Here is a 13,459-nt window from a genome sequence, read left to right as displayed (position 1 = left end):
CATTGGAAAAGACCCTGATGCTGGGAAAGATTGAAGGCAGGAGGAGAAGGGGACAACAGAGGCTGAGATTGTTGGATAGTATCACTGACTTGATGGACATGAGTTTGAGTAAGCTCTGGGAGTTGGTGATGGACAGGGAAGCCTGGAGTGCTGCAGTCCATGGGGTCGCAAAGAGTCAGACACAACTGAGTGACTGAACTGACTGAATTGACGCTTTGGTCTGTGGTCTTCAGAACAACTCAAAAACTTTCAGAGTGACTCATACCCCACAGCTGTCCGGTTGGAGAATATGGCAAATCTCTTCGCTTCCCCAGGTTTCTGTTTCATAGAATTCCATGCTTTCCACTTTGGAAGCATCTTAAATTTCATCCCATTTCCCTTTTGATACGTGGATTAACTTTACAGTGTTCCTGACAATTAACTCAGCCTCCTTTTGCACACCTCGCACAGAGTCGAACATGACTGAAGCGACTTAGCAGCAGCAGGGTCTGAGGACTCACTACTTCTCCAGGCAGGGATCTTTGGACAGAATGTTCTTATAGTAAAGGAACACTGTCTCTTCATAGTTCCTGACTCTAACCATCCATCTTTCCATCTATTCATTATTTCCTTTATTCATTCATTCTGAAAACATCTATCAAATATTTGACTCTATGCTGGGAAGTATGGATACAAAGGTACATTTAAGACATGTTCTAGTGCCCAGAGGAGTTCACCATGTAATAGATAAAAGAGATGGGGGAAGCTATGGGTGGCTTGCCATGCAATGTGAAAGTGCCATATACAGGGATATGTGCTATATATATAAAGTGCTCTGGATATACCTGGGAGAGTGTCATCTCCCTGGTGGGGATGCAAAGAAAATGCTCAAAATCTGTTTCATAGAATCATTAAATGTCCAACAAAAGAGAATTCTCCAAATATGCTCTGATGTTGGTATTTAGCTGGCTAAGACAATACTATCCATTCACTCAAACTAGTGATGCACACTTCTACATACGGACAAGAGAATACAGTCATGATCCACTGTTAAGGGGAAAATATAGGTTATAAAATAGTTAGGGTTGCTTTAGGACACAGCTTGGCAGTTTATTAAAAATTAAACTTAGGAACTCCCTGGTGGTTTGGTGGTTAAGAATCAGCCTGCCAACGCAGGGGACACAGGTTTGATCCTTGGTCTGGGAAGATCCTATATGCCGTGGAGCAACTAAGCCTGTACACCACAACTACTGGGCCCATGCGCTGCAACTACTGAAACCCGCACGCCCTAGAGCCTGTGCTCTGCAACAAGAGAAGCCACTGCATTGAGAAGCCTGTGCACTGCAATGAAGAGTAGCCCCATTTGCTGCAACTAAAGAAAGTCCTCGTGCAGCAACGAAGACCCAGTGCAGCCAAACATAAATAAATAAAAACATAAATTAAAAACAAATAAATAAAAATTAAAATTAGAGTTACCATATTTCACAGCAATTTCACTCCTAGGTATGTACCCAAGATAATTGATAATATGTCTATACAAAAACTTGCACACAAATAGCAGCATTTTTGTGTTTGAGCACAACTGAGCACAATTGTACTCATCTCACACGCTAGTAAAGTAATGCTCAAAATTCTCCAAGCCAGGCTTCAGCACTACGTGAACCGTGAACTTCCTGATGTTCAAGCTGGTTTTAGAAAAGGCAGAGGAACTAGAGATCAAATTGCCAACATCTGCTGGATCATGGAAAAAGCAAGAGTTCCAGAAAAACATCTATTTCTGCTTTATTGACTATGCCAACGCCTTTGACTGTGTGGATCACAATAAACTGTGGAAAATTCTTCAAGAGATGGGAATACCAGACCACCTGACCTGCCTCTTGAGAAACCTATATGCAGGTCAGGAAGCAACAGTTAGAACTGGACATGGAACAACAGACTGGTTCCAAATATTGTCACCCTGCTCATTTAACGTATATGCAGAGTACATCATGATAAATGCTGGGCTGGAAGAAGCACAAGCTGGAATCAAGATTGCTGGGAGAAATACCAATAACCTCAGATATGCAGATGACACCACTCTTATGGCAGTAAGTGAGGAGGAACTAAAAAGCCTCTTGATGAAAGTGAAAGAGGAGAGTGAAAAAGTTGGCTTAAAGTTCAACATTCAGAAAACTAAGATCATGGCATCTGGTCCCATCACTTCATGGGAAACAGATGGGGAAACAGTGGAAACAGTGTCAGACTTTATTTTTTGGGGCTCCAAAACCACTGCAGATGGTGATTGTAGCCATGAAATTAAAAGATTCTTACCCCTTGGAAGGAAAGTTATGACCAACCTAGATAGCATATTCAAAAGCAGAGACATTACTTTGCCAACAAAGGTCCATCTAGTCAAGGCTATGGTTTTTCCAGTGGTCATGTATGGATGTGAGAGTTGGACTGTGAAGAAAGCTGAGCGCCGAAGAATTGATGCTTTTGCACTGTGGTGTTGGAGAAGACTCTTGAGAGTCCCTTGGACTGCAAGGAGATCCAACCAGGCTATCCTAAAGGAGATCAGTCCTGGAAGGACTGATGCTGAAGCTGAAACTCCAATACTTTGGCCACCTCATGCGAAGAGTTGACTCATTGAAAAAGACCCTGATGCTGGGAGGGATGGGGGGCAGGAGGAGAAGGGGACGACAGAGGATGAGATGGCTGGATGGCATCACTGACTTGATGGATATAAGTTTGAGTGAACTCTGGGAGTAGCTGATGGACAGGGAGGCCTGGCGTACTGTGATTCATGGGGTCGCAAGGAGTCGGACACGACTGAGCGACTGAACTGAACTGAGCAGCATTAGTCAAAAGAGTTGAAAGTGGAAACAACCAAAATGTCCATCAACTGATAAATGGACAAAGAACTATTACGATCTATAATATAATCTATCCACACAATGGAATATTATTTGGGCATAAAAAGAAATACAGTATGGATACTTGCTGCAATGTGGAGGAACCTTAAAAACATCATGCTAATGGAAAAAGCCAGCTACAGGAGGCCAGATGTTGTATGATTTTATTTACAAGATGTTCATAATAAGCAAATCCACAGAAACAAAGTAGATTAGAGGTTCCCACAGGCTGGGGATGAGGGGAATAAAGAATGACTCCTAATGGGTATGAGGTTTCTTTTAGGAGTGGTGACAATTTTCTGGAATTGGATAATGGTGATGGTTAAACAACTTTGTGAATATACAGTCCACTAAATAGTGCACTTTAAAAATGTGAATTTTATGGTACTTGAATTATATTTCAAGAAAATAGTTATTTTAAAAATCCCATCAAGTATAGCGAAAAGTGAAAGTGAAAGTGAAGTCGCTCAGTCGTGTCTGACTCTTTGCAACCCCATGGACTGTAGCCTACCAGGCTCCTCCCTCCATGGGATTCTCCAGGCAAGAATACTGGAGTGGGTTGCCATTTTCCTTCTCCAGGGGATCTTCCCAACCCAGGGATCGAACCTGGGTCTCCCGCATTCCAGGCAGATGCTTTACCTCTAAGCCACCAGGGACAGTATCCTATGTTAAAAAATAAAGTTCCACTTCATAAATCTGAAGATATAATTGCCTTTTCAAATGATTCACACACAAAGCAGAAATCCATCTAGCAAGCAGAAAAGTTCTGAAAGGTAGGGAGGAGGTTGGACAAGCAAATCATAAACAAATGAAAAATGATGACGTTGGGCAGTGTCACTTTCTTCGAGGGGACAAAAGGGTCTATGAGGCATATTACCTCACTGGTGCTGGCTAGGAAATTCCAGACTGACTCGTTAAGATTACATCCCTGGGGAAGGTTGACACTCCACTTAGGTAAGGTACTAAATCTTCATCTGATGATGAGGGCTTAGCACAGTGACTGCATCTGAGGCCTGTTTGTTTTTGTTTTTAACAATTCCCCTCTTTTGATCCAATAGTTAGCTTAACTGAGAGAGGTGATCAAGATCTAGGCAAGATCTAAGCACCACTCTTGGCTACAGGTCACAACTTCTGTGGGTCCTTTGTGTGGTGTCCAGAACGCAACAATTTTTTTTGTTTAATCCCCATGACAGGTCATAGGTCATGGCTTCAAGTTCATGATACTTATCTGGTTATTCTCTTTCCTTCTTTTCCAACATTCCAGTCTTAGGGAGATCATTTTCTTGGTCGTTAGCAGCTGGGAACATGTATTTAAAGCTTTTGAGAGAATATAATGCACTCATGGAAATGACTGTGATTGCAATAAGCACAATAACTCTCAATGTTTGGAGTGCACTCAGTGCAGGAGATGCAAGAGAAGCAGATCCGATCCCTGGGTGGGGAAAATCTCCTGGTGGAGGAAATGGCAACCCACTCCAGTATTCTTACCTGGGAAATCCCATGGACAGAGGAGCCCAGCAGGCTACAGTCCACGGAGTCACAAAGAGTCAGACACAACCAAGTGACTGAGCTCGTGCGTGTGTGCACACACACACACACACACACAACATACAGTAGAGCCATGGTACCCAAGAACTAATTCAAAGTCAAATCTGTCCAAGAAAGAATCTTTGAAGGAGTCAGCTTTTTAAGCCAAGTGGCTTGCTCAGTGATCTTACGTAATTGATCATACGTAACTAAGTTACTTCCCCAGAAATGTTAATCCAAGTGCAGCAGGTGCTGTTGGTTAAAGTACAGATATCTCCTTGCTCAGTCAAAAGATAATCAGGGGAATAAGACACATGTATCCCATTGTTCACAGCAGCACTATTTACAATAGCTAGAACATGGAAGCAACCTAGATGTCCATCGATAGATGAATGGATAAAGAATTTGTGGTAGTATACACAATGGAATATTACTCAGTCATAAAAAGGAATGCGTTTGAGTCAGTTCTAATGAGGTGGATGAACCTAGAACCTATTATACAGAGTGAAGTAAGTCAGAAAGAGAAAGAGAAATATCATATTCTAAGGCATATATACGGAATCTAGAAAAATGGTACTGAAGAATATTTACAGAGTAGCAATGGAGAAATAGACATAGAGAATAGACTTACGGACATGGGGAGAGGGTGAGAGGGTGAGACAGTAAGACTAACATGGAAACTTACATTACCATATGTAAAATAGATAGCTATTTTAAAAAATGGGGAATTTGCCGTATGGCTCAGGAAACTCAAACAGGGGCTCTGTATTAACCTAGAGGGGTGGGATGGAGAGGGAGATGGGAGGAAGTTCAAAAGGGAGGGGATATATATACACACACCTATGGCTGATTCATGTTGAGGTTTGACAGTAAACAAAATTCTGTAAAGCAATTATCCTTCAATAAAAAATAAATAAAAAAGATCAAGGGCTATCCTGTTACCAAAAACAACTTTGGCTAGAGAGTCTAAGGAGTTTTCTTGGGCAGCTATTGCTTTAGTAGCAGATTCTGTAATACTTTCAACAGTAAAGGAGAGGTTCCTGATCATAGCCTCATTTACATTTACTCCTAACCATTTACATTTACACATTCCTTCAAAGGAAGCAAGTCCTGAACACTGAATGTCTCCTGGTAATTCCCATTTGAATCTTTGGCTCAAGATTGGAAAGGTGACAGCCATGGAGGCTAGTAAAAGGGTCTGTAGACCACCTAGGCAGTTTTACCTTTTCCTCATGTACAATTTTTTTTGCAGACAGCCTGGACACAAGGTTTCCCAAGTTTGGGGTTGTTAACAGAGACAAAGAAATGGATCAGGGTGACCCTGGCATCATGGACAGACAAGAGTTTTTTAAAATGACAGATCCAGCAGTCTGAAAACTTACTCCCTTTAGCAATGGATGATGGCATCATCTTTCCAGGCCATTGCCAGAGTCGAGGGAAGAAAGAGAATAAAAAGAAAGGTTTCATGTTTAAAGTATTAAGTATTTTTTTTAATTAATTTCTGTTGGCATATAGTTGCTTTTTACAATGTGTTGCCTTCTGCTATACAGCAAAGTGAATCAGCTATGTTGTTGATGTTCAATGCCATTTCCTCCTTAGGGGATCTTCCTGACCCAGGGATCAAGTGGCATCTCCTGCATTGCAGGCAGATTCTTTACAACTGTGTCTCCTGGGAAGCCTGCAATACCTATTGTTTGGGTAAACTCCTTTCTTCTTTTTTTTTTTTTTTAACTCCTTTCTTCTTGAGGTTCCTGAGTCTGCCAGGAAGTTATTTTCCTTTCTCACCTGGTAAGCTTGCTGGGAAACCTGTAAGCAAGGTAACAGGTCAACTTTTTCAAGCAGCTCCTTAAAGTTGTCTGGTCATATTTGAGCCTTTATACATCTCTTTTAAATATGACGTTCTCAGGTTCAATGGCTGGGTCAAGGCGTTCCCCTGGAGAAGGAAACAGCAACCTACTCCAGTTTTCTTGCCTGGAAAATTTCATGGCCAGAGGAGCCTGGTGGGCTACAGTCCATGGGGTCCCAAAGAGTTGGACATGACTGAGGAGCTGAGCACTACAACTACTAGTCAAAGCTTTGGTAATATGTCCAATATTATTGTGTTCTGTTATAAGGAGAACAGAGTCTTACTGAACTTACTCAAATAAACTATATTGCCATGAAAAGAATACTCAAGAGTTTCTGAATTTTGAAGGGGTTAGGTAGGGAGAAAAAGTAAATATTTCATCTTTGTTCGCAAAGGTATAATTGATTAACTTGTCAATCACTTCAAGAAAAAGAAAACAGGTTTCCTTAAATCTGGAAGAACAAAACATAAATGAACCAGCAATATTTCAAACAAAAAGTCATCAAAAGTTATAATGATCTTTATCAATTCATTTAGTCCTACATAATTAATTCTTGCTGATCTTTTGTTAGCAATTTTATGAATTTAATTTTTCCTTAGAGTTCTGAAAATTCTTACCCACTTTGGTGGTATGATCGAAAGTTATTACAATAGGTATTCTAGAGCACTTGTGAGAATCTCTTTTATGAATTTCTCTGAAGATGAAACATTTTGTTGGAACACTTTTGCAAAAGCATCCAAGTAAAACAAGAACTTTCTGTAAATGACAGAAGACTTAAAATAACCATGGTTAAAGATCTCATTAGATTTCATTACAGTGTGATTGATACGGAAATTTTGTTATTTCTGTGAAACACAACATTTTAAGATAATACCTGGAACTACTAAGGCATTTCAGATTTTTAGGAATTTCATGCAATTTTTGGAACACATAATACATACTAACATAAATACAACATTAAAAAGCTTAGTGTTACTTCTTTTCTGACAATGCTTCCCATGTAACTTAATATATCAAATATATCTAATTAATATCTTTTCATATGAGAGAGAATAAATTTTTTAAGGTGTTCCAGGAACTCTTCAAAAGATCCCAAAGTTAGTTTAGGTTAAAAGATTTCATTTAGAATTTTATTTTGGGGACGTTTGTAAAAAATAACAAAAGGTTTAAAAACAGTCAAATAGAATCACAGGTCACTGTGAAACAATACTTAGTTATCTACTAAACCAAAGTGACAAAGACTTATCAAGCAAATATGGAAGGTTATATATTCTGAGCAAAACTTCCCTCATTTACTATTGAGAGGACTAGTTTTACTTAAGTAATCAAAGACAACATGCAATACAAGTAATTATTTTAACAAGTCTCAAGATGTTTGTTTTCTAGGCAGATCATTTTAAAAGGTAAAGAAAAACCTTTCACTATCGGACCAATAGTTCAATAAAACTTTTTCCCTTTAACAGTGAAAAAACCAACTTTTAATTTGTACCAGCTTACTTTTGATATTGGGAAAGTTCCCCAGTGGCTCAGGGGTAAAGAATCCACCTGAAATGCAGGAGAGGCAGTTGGAGCCGTGGGTTCAATCCCTGGCTTAGGAAGATCCCCTGGAGAAGGAAATGGCAGCCCACTCTAGTATTCCTGTCTGAGAATCCAATGGACAGAGGAGCCCGGCAGGCTACAGTCCATGGGGTCCCACAGAGTCGCACACAACTGGACAACTGAGCACACACTTTTGATATGAAAACTCATTCAACTTATTTAAAAAATATATTTTTTAGAAACATAATTTTTATAGTAAAATTTTCAATGTGTCACAAGATATGTTTACTAACATACCCAACAAACTTAAACTAGCTTTTATTTACTAAAGATCATATGAACTTGAGAAACATTTGGGCTAGTTTCTATTATATTTCTGAGAGTTTGACTTATATAAGCACTTAATTTTTCTTAAACTAATTAAATAAAGCTCATTTTACAAGCTAATTTTAGAAATACCATCTAGAGGTAGAAAATACACACACATCTACAGCACACATTTTTATACATATAAACATACAGAGAGAGAAAAAGAGACTTTATAGTTTCATTTATGAATTGTAGCCAGGCCAGTACAGTAAGAGGCGGCAGTACCTCCCTTATGCTCACATGCTTTGACAATGTCATTTTGCAAGCCTGCTTTTGTCCAGGCCAGACCAATATTGACATCAGAGAGAGCTGAGCAACCAGCAGCTATAAAACACAAGATAATCCCAAAAAGGCTCATGGGTTCTTGGCTAAGGGCATAGGCTATAGCTGAAATGAAGCTTCTGGAGACCCAAATTCTAGAAAGGATGCTCATTTGCACTCATTCTGGCCACAATGGCAGGCCAGTGAGGGGAAGCCCTGTGTTTCAGATGAGGACTTTGTAACAAAATTGGGATCAGCCTTCAGAAAAGATTGCTTCTATGAAGTTTGATTTCTTCCCTTACTTTTATCTGAGAAAGAATCAGGGGTCATATGAGCACCCTAAAAAGGGAATCTCTATTTCTATTCATGTGGAACAATCCAAGTGGTCTACCTAAGCAAAAAACAAGGCTGTTTCTAATCACTTATCATAACATACACACACACACACACACACACACACAAACTTACACTCACACTAAAACTCATAAATGCATACGCCTGTCAAGAAATACGGAGAAGGCAATGGCACCCCACTCCAGTACTTTGCCTGGAAAATCCCATGGATGGAGAAGCCTGGTAGGCCGCAGTCCATGGGGTCGCTAAGAGTCGGACAGGACTGAGTGACTTCACTTTCACTTTTCACTTTCATGCATTGGAGAAGGAAATGGCAACCCACTCCAGTGTTCTTGCCTGGAGAATCCCAGGGACGGGGGAGCCTGATGGGCTGCCGTCTATGGGGTCGCACAGAGTCGGACACGACTGAAGTGACTTAGCAGCAGCAGCAGTCAAGGACTAACTATCCAGCCTTTTGCCCTGGCCATTTGGCCTTTCCATTCTGGGAACACAACCCTAGCTGTTAGCCTAGGAAGACTGTGGGATGCTGTCTTAACAAAATATAAAAAGAGGGGATGAATTATTCTCTTCATCTCATGGTTCAATCACATACCTACTTGCGACACCCACAATTTCAAAAAGAGAGGCAGCCACTCCCAGACCTTGCTCTGAATGGCTACAGTTATGAATGCCCATACCTAGCTCATGATGACTCTGCAGAAATGGGTAAGGCTGAAGCCTATCAAATCTGAAGCCAAACCTCAGTTTCGCTTAATGTGTATAATTCTGTGGCATCACAATCACTATAAGTAACACAGCTCTTAGGTGTCAGTGGTGTTTGATTGGGATGATCACCTTTCCTTTGGGTAACTCCCTAAGGTTTCCATGTGAAACTAGATGATCTGGAAAGTAAAATCCTAGGAACTGACCTTAACTCCTATGCAGCTGGGCAGGTCTTAGGAGAGAAGACAAAACCTTTCCATCTCTATCAATTTATTCAAAAGATATACAGAGAGCACATACTAAAACAAGCACTAGACAAGTATGAGCTTGTGTCATATGGGTCCTTTACTGGGCTTTGTTCGGTTAATCATGGGATTAATCAGACAAAGACTTCATGGTTTAGAACATGGCACTGGGAGATCAGAAACCTGGGAACTCCACTGGGTAGCATTCGGGCATCTGTTCTGGAAAGGGAGTGGTGAGAGACAGGAGTGCCAATGGGTGAGGTGATCTCTCATGCACCACTCACTCTGAATCAACATTCTATGAATCTAGAATTATATGACATTTTCCACTGCAGCCTAGACATATGCAGTGTTTCTGGAACCTCAGTTGTTCTCATAATAACATCATGCTTTTTTGCTATATCAGTATACCATCTGTATTATTATTATCATGAGATCCTGTGTGTGTGCTCAGGATCACATGTCCGACTTTTTTCAACCCGGTGGACTGCAGCCCTCCAGGCTCCTCTGTCCACGAAATTTTCCAGGAGTGGATATTGGAGTGGGTAGCCATGCCCTCCTCCAGTGGAACTTGTCCATCCAGGGATTGAACTTGTGCCTCCTGCTGCATTGCAGGTGGATTCTTTACCACTGAACTACCTGGATAGCCCATCAGAACATACATATATATATATATATATATATATATATATATACATGCCCAAATTTGTCCATGACTTCTGATCATACTGGGCATTAAGAGGTGAGCAGGATTTGGAGAATAGAGAAGAAAGGACATTAGCAGCAGTGCAAAGTGGATTTGGAGGCTTCTTGGGGTTGGGCAGCAGGGGCTGAAAGGTGAATAAAGGACAGAGACCAATTTTTTTTTACTCTGAAAAGTACCAGGTTAAGGAGAGCTGGGTTTCACCCCAGATGATGGGGATGACAAGATAACACGGGTGTTTCTGAAAGTAGAATCTGGCAGAAGCATGTAAGCCATTGGAGTGGCCAAGAGGGTTAATCTGAAAAGGAACCCTCCAAACACTCACTGAGACAGTGGAAGGTGAGTTCTCCTTCCCAAAGATGGCTAAATTCTCAGCAGGTGAAAGTTTTTCCTTAGGGGATCCCACAGACCTCAGCAAGAATAAAACAGAAGAATCTCCAAAATGCTAGATTGCCAACAAGTTTTGTCAAATCCCAGGATCTATTTTTGTGAGCTCTTGGCTCTCACTCTGAAAGGTCACAGGAGCCATGGGAAGTTGTAACCCACTGAGATTCCCCTGAATCACTGTCTTGTTCTGTGCTTACTTGTCCTTCTAGGAAGCAGGTCAGGAGCACACTGGGGACCGGGCACAAGTGTGCGGTGCGGGCGGAGGTTGAATTAGTCCACGGTTCCCCCATCATATCACCCAGGTTTCAAGTACCCTTCAAGCTGCACATATATATAAAATGTCACTCCAAAGTACAAGCATGAACATCAAGATGTGCAAATTAAAACTATACATATCAAACTGTACCTGTCCGATTGGCAAGGAATCACCTCACCACAGTTTTAGTGGTTGTGCCAAGTATTGGCAAGAAAAACAGGAAGTTTCACAACTGATGTAGGAGATAAATTAATACAGCATTTCTTGGGGCAATTTGGCAAAATCTATCCCCCCCGGAGAAGGAAATGGCAATACACTCCAGTGTTCTTGCCTGGAGAATCCCATGGACAGAGGAGCCTGGTGGGCTACAATCCATGGGGTTGCAAAGAGTTGAACACGACTGAAGCAGTTAAACACATCCAAATACTTACAAAGGATATCCGGGTGGCCCTAGCTATTCTCTGCTGCTGCTGCTGCTGCTGCTAAGTCACTTCAGTCGTGTCTGACTCTGTGTGACCCCACAGACGGCAGCTTTCTCTACTGAGGAATAATTCTGAATGTCTGTATGATTCTCTACTGAAGAATAGTTCTCAAAGGTGTCTGTTTCAGATTGTTCACCTCAGTGATACTGATAGTAGTAAAAAGTATGAAATAACTTATGACCAACAAAGTAAATGATTATATAATTTATTGTTTCTACTGTGGGATGCTATGTAGCAGTCAAAAATGTAATGACATGTATGATATTGTTTTTAAGTGTTTATTTAAAAAGCAGTTTGGCACTTGCTATTAAAGAAGAAGGATCAAAACTTGCATTTATGGGGACTTCCCTGGTTGTCCAGTGGTTAAGAATTCGCCTCGCCATGCAGGGGATGCAGGTTCGATCCCTGGTTGGGGAACTAAGATTCCACATGCCTCAGAGCAACTAAGCCCACGGGCCACAATTACTGAACCGGAACACTCTTGAGCCTGCCCGCCACAGCTAGAGAGTCGATAGGCTGTAGCAAAAGATCCCACACAACACGACTAAGCCTCGACATAGCCAAATAAATAAATATTTAAAAAAATCTATTTTAAAACTCCATGCATTTATTTCCACTCCCTTCTCAAGTTTTTCTAAAAGGAGAGCAAAATAACATTTGTTAAGGCACAAGCTGCTGTGTCCAAACAAAACAGAAGAGGAGTTGATGGCAACAGTATTTTAGAAGCTGAAAGATGACAGAACAATGATTACTACTTTCAGAGCAGAGAGAGGGAGAGTCGATGTGTGGGGATGAGGGAACCCCCAACAGATGGATGCAGAATGGAGGCAATAGACAGCCTTCTAGCTTAGAGGTGCCAGGTAACTGTTAAAGTGGGGGTGCAGATATCCCCAACTTCTGTGCATCAAGAGTGCAGCTCTCCCCTCCAAGATCCACCCAGGCCAAAGTTCCCCACGTGGGCTCTGCTTCTGCCATTCCTAGAACTGGACTGCATCTGGGGAATCCAATCACTTAATCACAACAGGGCATCAGAAGGACCCTGGAAGCCTCAACATAATGTTATTTCTGTCCAGAGATCTTAGTGTCAAAAGGAAAAGTCTCCTGAAGTTCCAGGAAGTGACTGCAGTAACAGTGACCCTTGATGAAGACAATGCCTGATTACCTACCTAGTGGTCATGATGGTGGACAAGGCGGTCCCATCCTTATATTACTAGCTGATCATCATGGTATGCTTTTCCCACTGAGTAACTTATTTTCAGGAAAACAATTTTCTAAGGGAGTGGCCAACATGGTGCAGTGGAAAGACCCTGAACTCACCTCTTCCAACAGGCACTCCAAATAGGGTAACAATGAGAATGACCTGAAGACTAGCAGAAAAGGTTTTCCACAACTAAGATGCAAAGAAGGAAACAACAATACAAGAGGATGGACAGAGAAGACCCACATCCCCTGTGTAGGTGACCCACAAGCAGGAAGATAAGCACAGTTGAAGGGGTTCTCCCCAAGGAGCGAGGAGTCTGAGTCCTGCCTGCATCAGGCCCCCAACCTGGGGAACCTACACCAGGAAGACCAGCCAGCCCCCAGAGTCTCTGGCTTTGAAGGCCGGCATGCAGGGGAACTGGAGACCTTGGGAAAGGTGCACATAAAATATCACATACTCTTAGATCCAGCAAGGAAGCAGTCATATGAAAGGAGCCTTGGTCTTATCCACTTGCTGATCTTGGAGAGCCTCCTGAAGAGGCAGGAGACAACTGGGGCACCCCCTAAGGAGAAATATTACAGTGGCAGCTATTTATGGGCTCCTGTTCTACCACCAGGACACCAGGGCTAGCAAGTGCCATTTGGGAGCCCTCCCTCTAGTCCATTAGCACTGGCTCTTCCCTATCCCCCAGTTAGTTGGCACAAGTCCCAGGACCC

At 41.7% G+C, this 13,459-nt stretch overlaps 1 non-coding gene across 1 annotated transcript; it reads right to left on the bottom strand.

Annotated features, from left to right (window-relative positions):
• Nucleotides 1-3,455: 3,455 nt before the first annotated feature.
• TRNAS-GGA (transfer RNA serine (anticodon GGA)) lies at nucleotides 3,456-3,526 on the bottom strand. Its single transcript has one exon. It is a non-coding gene; the product is annotated as a tRNA-Ser (tRNA).
• Nucleotides 3,527-13,459: the final 9,933 nt, after the last annotated feature.

The sequence above is a fragment of the Bos javanicus genome, chromosome 18 (genome assembly GCF_032452875.1).
Source record: "Bos javanicus breed banteng chromosome 18, ARS-OSU_banteng_1.0, whole genome shotgun sequence".
In the NCBI taxonomy this organism is placed as follows: Eukaryota; Metazoa; Chordata; class Mammalia; order Artiodactyla; family Bovidae; genus Bos; species Bos javanicus.
This window is presented reverse-complemented; position numbering and strand designations above follow the sequence as displayed.